At 47.0% G+C, this 7,412-nt stretch overlaps 1 pseudogene; it reads right to left on the bottom strand.

Annotated features, from left to right (window-relative positions):
* Positions 1-1,582: 1,582 nt before the first annotated feature.
* Positions 1,583-3,324, bottom strand: LOC138609438 (uncharacterized; annotated as a pseudogene).
* Positions 3,325-7,412: the final 4,088 nt, after the last annotated feature.

Raw genomic sequence — 7,412 nt, 5'->3', positions numbered from 1 at the left:
GATGAGGATTAAAAGGAAATTACCTGTTATCACACATTAATTACACTTCAGGGTGATAGTACAACACTCCGGGGTGTCACTCAGAAAATATCAGGTCATTCTGATGTGGAATTTCAAAATAAGAGCCCTCTAAAATAACAAAAATGAGCACTTTTCCCCTGATTTCAGATTAGGATTAAAAGGAAACCTTCTGTTATCACACACTAATTTCACTTCAGGGTGATAGTATAACCCCCCAGGGTGTCACTCAGAAAATATCAGGTCATTCTGATGTGGAATTTCAAAATTAAAGCCCTCTAAAATGGCTTACATGAACTAACTTCCCTCATGATTTCAGATAAGGATTAAAAGGAAACCTTCTGTTATCACACACTAATTTCACTTCAGGGTGATAGTATAACCCCCCAGGGTGTCACTCAGAAAATATCAGGTCATTCTGATGTGGAATTTCAAAATTAAAGCCCTCTAAAAATTGGTAATTTCAAAATTAAAGCTCTCTAAAATAGCAAAAATGAGCACTTTTCCCCTGATTTCAAATTAGGATTAAAAGTAAATTCCTTGTTCTCTATCGTATTGAGACTATCTCTCCACCCAGTCACATATTTCATATATATGGGGAACTGACCCACGGGGGTCAGGTGACGTGGATAATTTCTTTAAGACAAACCACCTGTGAGGTGGCCAATTACGGTATAAAAGCACCTGTGCGCCACACCATCACTGGTCTAAATTTTGATGTAACAAACCCCCGAGCGGCCTCGAGCTGGAGAGATAGTCTCTTCACTCAGAGAACCAAGGTTACACACATGTAACCGTTCGTTCTCTATTGTATCGAGACTATCTCTCCACCCAGTCACATATTTCATATGTATGGGGACTCTGTAAGACACACCGTGAGGGGATAGAGCACAGTGTCCCTCGAATGAGACGTCACCGCCACCAGGAGTGCTCTAAAAAAATGTGAATGTGAATTAACTATTTACAAATGTACACTATTTACACACCCTCAGACTAACAAGTACCGCCAGATACAGGTACTGTTGCCTCCAGCCCTGGTGCCAAACGCTACCATGACTTGTGAGCCCCGCAAGACGCCAAGGCCCAACTATATGGGTGGAGAGGCCACTCAGATCAGCCCACGCCAGGCTGACTGACAGAGTAAAAATAACACTTCTATCACTGGGTTATGCCAAGCACCCCCTCCCCGAAGGATGTGCTTGCAGCCACATTGATATTGTAAAACCAGGCAAACGTAGATGGGACAGACCAAGTGGCAGCTCCACAGATCTCACTTAGAGATGCGCCGAGCCACAGTGCCCAGGATGCCGCCATGCCCCGGGTTGAGTGCGCTCGCACCCCTTAATGGAATGCCACCATTCCCCCAAGGGCGGAGGGTGACTTTCCTGCATCCAAGAGTTCTTGCAGAAACTGCAGAATCTCAGGAGCTGAGCATGTAAGAGGGTCTGTTTGATGCTCCCTGCACCATGCCACAAACGCCCTCCATCTGTGTGCATAGAGTGTCTGGTTGATGGCGCGCGAGCTCCCTGCAGAGTTTGTACCACTGACTGTGACAGTCCCATAGCTAAGAGCTCAGTCCTCTCAGGGGCCAGGCCCAGAGACTGAGTCCCTGGGGAAAGGGATGAACCAGAGTTCCCTGTGCCTGTGACAGTAAGTCTGGATGCACTGAGAGTTCCCACAGAGTCGCCTCCAACAGTAGTGGGATATCGGAAAACCATGTCATGTGAGGCCAATATGGGGCCACCAGGATAAGTCTCACTTCTTCCATTCACACTCTCTGCAAGAGGGATGGAAGAAGGCTGAAGGGCGGAAAAGCATAGAGGAGACTGCGTGGCCATGGGTGGGCCATGGCGTCTGCCCCGAGAGGAGGATTGTCTCTCCCTAGAGAGAAGAATAGGGGACTGTGGGCAGATACCCGTGAAGCGAACAGGTCTGGACTGTTGCTCATCCGTAACGACGCCACAGACCTGCGACCACCTGAGGATGTAGTCTCCACCCTCCTGGGTCTGGACCTCTCCTGGACAACTGATCCGCTGCTAGATTGTCCCGCCCTGGCACATGTACCGCCCTTAGGGATTGAAACCTGGGGTACGCCCACAGCCACAACTGGTGTGCCACTTTGCAAAGGCGAAGGGAACCCAAGCCACCCTGCCTGTTGATGTAGGCTGCTGCGGTCACACTGTCTGTTCTTACCAGAACGTGCTGGCCTTGAAGGTAGGGGAGGAAATGACAGAGGTCCAGATGAACTGCCTTCAGCTCCAGAATGCTGATGTGCTGGGCTGTGTACGGGCCACGCCAGCAACCGCTGATGCCGTTCCCTTTGAGCACTGCTCCCCAACCTGTCAAAGAAGAATCCGTTGCCACCAGATGGCGATGCGTTATTGGGCCCAGTACACTCCCCCTGCCTATATTGTCTTTGTTCTCCCACCAGCGGAGGGCTAACTGTAACCGTCTGGTGATGAGCACATTGGACTGCAGGTGACTCTTGTGAAGGTTCCAGCCTGCTCTTTTCTCGATTGAGACGCAGGCGTAGGTGCTGCAGGTGTTCCAGCAGTAGGGACAGATGAGCTCGACACTGGTCCTCTGAACGTGCACACAGGAGCCAGTCGTCCAGATAGTTCAAGATCCTGAAGACAAACCTAAGGAACCGCCAGTGCCCTTCCCAGATGGGAATCTGGAAGTAGGCATCCTTCAGATCTATAGTGACAAACCAATCCCTTCTGCTGATTGACTGTCTCACCCTCGGAACTGTCAGCATCTTGCACCGTAGACGACGGAGATATTTGTTGAGTCCCCTGAGCTCTAAAATGGGGCAGAGATTCCCATCCTTCTTGGGGATGAGAAAATACCTGGAATAGAACCCAGCCTGCCTGCTGCCTTGTGGCACCTCCCTGATGGCTCCCTTCTCCAACAGGGTGGAAACCTCTGCCTGGCACAGCGACGTGCTTCCTGGGCCTGCTGTAACATGGTATTAGCCCCAGGACCAAACATGGCTGAGGGATCAACTGGCAGTCTTAACAGGCTGCTCTGGTCTTCTGGTTGTAATCCAGACTAGGACAACCATAACTGGCGCCTTGTCACCCAGAGAGACGCGATACCCTTCCCTGCAGCTGCCGCCTGCTCCTTCATCAACTGTGTCATGACAGATGAAACAAGATGCAGCTCAGAGACAAAGTCTGCCCTGTGTCCGACATACAGATCACGTGCCAGCTGCCGGTGATACAGTGCTAATATGGACCCAGTATTAGCCAGCTGTGCCTGGACTGGCATAGTCCTATGCACCTTAGCCAGCAAAGCGTCCAGCATCTTGCATCCCTTAGTTGGCAACTAGTTTTCCCTAACACAGAACTAGAAGGGAACATGAGAGCTGCAATGGCCTGGTCCATTAGAGGCAGGCCAGCACAACCAACCTTCTCCCTATCCTGCATAGCTGACAACCGCCTACAGGACTGGGAAAATTTGAGCGAGTCTGTGGGTCTTGCAAACCCCGCTCGCATCACCCCCTTCACATCAGAGAGGAGAGGCACCAGAAATGGGGCAGGCTGTGTCTCCCATCCATCATCAAACCGCCCAATGCTTGGGCTGATCTTCCAATCAGGTCTCTGAATTGGGAGAGCACACTGGCCCGTTCCCCTTCCTCTGGCTCATGGACCGCTTCCTCTTGCCCTAGAGGAAAATCACTATCTGAAGAGTGAGATCCTACCACATCCACCTCTTCAATATCCTCCTGCTCCTCAGCCAAACCCCCAACCTCAATCCTAGTGTCACCCAAAAAGGACCTGAATGGGGGAACAGAAAGGGGTTTTGAAGAACCACACCTAAACTCCACCCCCATGGGACGCTTGGCTTGCTGTGGCCCAGTAGGTGGAGTGGCCTGCTTACGCTTCCCAAATACCCAATAACGGGCCTCCAAAGACCGTGCTGGCAAAATAGAGCAGTTCATACAGGAGGAGGGATTTTCTCTGGCTAAAGAGGCATGGTTCTCCCCAAGACACATCACACACCTATCATGCCCATCCTCTATGGGCATCTGTATGCCACAGCCTACACAGTTATCCCCGAGACTTGCCATCTTGAAAATCCCGCGGGATGTGTTAGCTTCCCGCGGGATTACCTCCCAAACACTTGATTATGGTGTGTTTTTTGCTTCATACCTATGGCGCGTTAACCCCTCGCCAGAGTGATACGCCAGGCAACGTTCTTGTGGAAGGGAAAAACAGACGGAATGCCGACAACACGGCAAACGTTAGGCAGCTGCCTCCCCCGCTCCGGGTTCGGCTAGCCTCCGTACCTGTGGCGCATTAACCCTTCGTCAGAGTGATACTCCAGGTAACGTTTACAGTGGATTAAAAGTGGCTGGCAGGCAAACTGATGCCGATGCACGGCAAACAGCTGACTTCTGTTTCCACAGCTCTGGTTTCAACAAAGCCCTCAACACAGCCCAATCTATGGAGAAAACAGCCGCCCCGACAGGCTTAACTTCACACTCTCTCTTACACCCGGTAAGTGGCAAGACTGTCTCCTGACACACAAAATGATCAGTGATGGTGTGGCGCACAGGTGATTTTATACTGTGATTGAGTCAGTTCCCCATACATATGAAATATGTAACTGGGTGGAGAGATAGTCTCGATACGATAGAGAACAGGGAATTTCCTTTTAATCCTAATCTGAAATCATGGGGGAAATTAGTTCATGTAAGCCATTTTAGAGGGCTTTAATTTTGAAATTCCACATCAGAATGACCTGATATTTTCTATGCTACACCCTGGGGTGTTGTACTATCGCCCTGAAGTGACATTAGTGTGTGATAACAGGTAATTTCCTTTTAATCCTCATCTGAAATCATGGGGGAAATTAGTTAATGTAAACCATTTGAGAGAGCTTTAATTTTGAAATTCCACATCAGAATGACCTGATAGTTTCTGAGCTACACCCTGGGGGGTTATACTATCACCCTGAATGAAATTAGTGTGTGATAACAGAAGGTTTCCTTTTAATCCTAATCTGAAATCTTGGGGGAAATTAGTTCATGTAAGCCATTTTAGAGGGCTTTAATTTTGAAATTCCCCATTTTAGAGGGCTTTAATTTTGAAATTCAACCTCAGAATGACCTGATAGTTTCTGAGTGACACCCTGGGGTGTTGTACTATCACCCTGAAGTGACATTAGTGTGTGATAACAGAAGGTTTCCTTTTAATCCTCATCTGAACTCATGGGGGAAATTAGTTCATGTAAGCCATTTTAGAGAGCTTTAATTTTGAAATTCCACATCAGAATGACCTGATATTTTCTGAGTGACACCCTGGGGGGTTATACTATCACCCTGAAGTGAAATTAGTGTGTGATAACACAAGGTTTCCTTTTAATCCTCATCAGAAATCATGGGGGAAATAAGTTCATGTAAACGATTTTAGAGCTTTAATTTTGAAATTCCACATCAGAATGACCTGATAGTTTCTGAGCTACACCCTGGGGGGTTATACTATCACCCTGAAGTGAAATTAGTGTGTGATAACAGAAGGTTTCCTTTTAATCCTCATCTGGAATCATGGGGGAAAGTGCTCATTTTTGCTATTTTAGAGGTCTTTAATTTTGAAATTCCCCATTTTAGAGGGCTTTAATTTTGAAATTCAACCTCAGAATGACCTGATAGTTTCTGAGTGACACCCTGGGGGGTTATACTATCGCCCTGAAGTGAAATTAGTGTGTGATAACAGGCAGTTTCCTTTTAATCCTAATCTAAAATCAGGAGCGAGTTATCTCATGTAAGCCATTTTAGAGGGCTTTAATTTTGAAATTCCACATCAGAATGACCTGATATTTTCTCGGTGACACCCTGGGGGGTTGTACTATCAACCTGAAGTGAAATTAGTGTGTGATAACAGGTAGTTTCGTTTTAATCCTAATCTGAAATCAGAGGAAAATTATTTTATGTAAGCCATTGTAGAGGGCTCTTATTTTGAAATTCCATTTCAATTTGAGAATGAAAAGTCGCTTTTATTTTGAAATCAGTTCTTTCACGCTGTTACCATACTGCAGAGCATATATGCGCACTCCAAAAAAACGTAGCAGCTGGCTTGACTGTGTTATTCAAAGTGGAGGCTGGCTTGACTCCAGTGTCCTGACGCTCTGTGCCCGCCGTGGTTTGCCACTGCAGCCAGGCGAGCATGAAGCTCGCCTCTCCTCCTCTCTCCCATGTGTGTGATCTTGTGCACTGATCGGTATGTACAGCTCATCACTAACATTAATAGTGTTTTATATTAATATTGGTTTACTTTATATCTTTATAACAGAGATTGACTGGGTCGTGTGACGCGCCAGAGAAACACTGCTGCTTTGCCGGGCGCTGTTTTGCTTCACTTTGCCGGGCGCTGTTTTGCTTCACTTTGCCTGGCGCGGTTTTGTTTAACTTTGCTGGCTTTATTGTAGCACGCTTCACAGCTGCCTTGCTTCGCCTTGCGTTGCTTTGCTCCTGGCATAGGTGTGTCTTGACTGTATCGGGCCTGTATTCATTTTAATAAGTGATAGTGGCGGGTTGGCTTACTTAATTTTGGTCATTTCTGAATTTGGTTCAATCACTGATTTAAATGTCTTGTATGTGTTTGTTTAATTTTGCTTGCTTGTGTGGTACCAGCTTTGTAAATTTCTACAGCTGAGGTTCTTTAGTTGTGCCATACATTTGAATTTTGCGTACATTTGCTTTTGGTAAATTGTTTCTTTGAGTTATTGTTATTTTCAACTGCTTAATTTTGGTAAATTCTCTTTCTTTGTTGTTGTTCTTGGTAGCTTAATTTGGGTAAATTGTTCTTTGTGAAGTGGTGTTTTGATTTACGGTGTCCAGCCCCACTAATTTCCCTTCTCCTTTCAGGACTGGAAGCTGACGGTGGTGGTCCTGGTGTCCTGGTGGTGGTATCCCCCTCCTGTGTGCTGTGTAACCCGTGGTTTTGCTTTTTCACCATTGTGTGTGCGTGTGTGTGTGTGCGAGTGTCACAAATCCTCGGGTGCTCCTCTCCTGGGATTCCTCCCCTTCATGGTCCCATTTCCTCCCACTGGTAAGCTCCAGCCCTGCTAGGGTCCCTTCCTTCACATCCTTGTGTGGATGGTGTTATTTTAAAATAAGTCAATTTTACTCCTTTTTGAAAATAAAGAATATTTGCATTTTTTGTACCTGAACCACGTCTCATGCTCCATTTGTAAAACGAACCTGAGTGCCTTATTAACTGCACTGTGATTTAAATATCTCCCTGGGCGAAATTCCCAGGGTGGCGTTGTCACCCCGTAGTTAAACAAAATTAATAAATTGCACCCAACCTCACCCTTGAGTGAGGGTGTGTTTGCCGCTCGTCACACATAACAATCCCCTTCCTGCGTAAAGGCTCCGGACATGTGGA

Source organism: Semicossyphus pulcher, unplaced genomic scaffold (assembly GCF_022749685.1).
Source record: "Semicossyphus pulcher isolate SPU_LCO1_2020_fin unplaced genomic scaffold, fSemPul1.0.p SCAF_5, whole genome shotgun sequence".
Lineage (NCBI taxonomy): Eukaryota > Metazoa > Chordata > Actinopteri > Labriformes > Labridae > Semicossyphus > Semicossyphus pulcher.
Note: the sequence above shows the minus strand (reverse complement) of the source record. Positions and strands in the feature narration are given on the sequence as shown.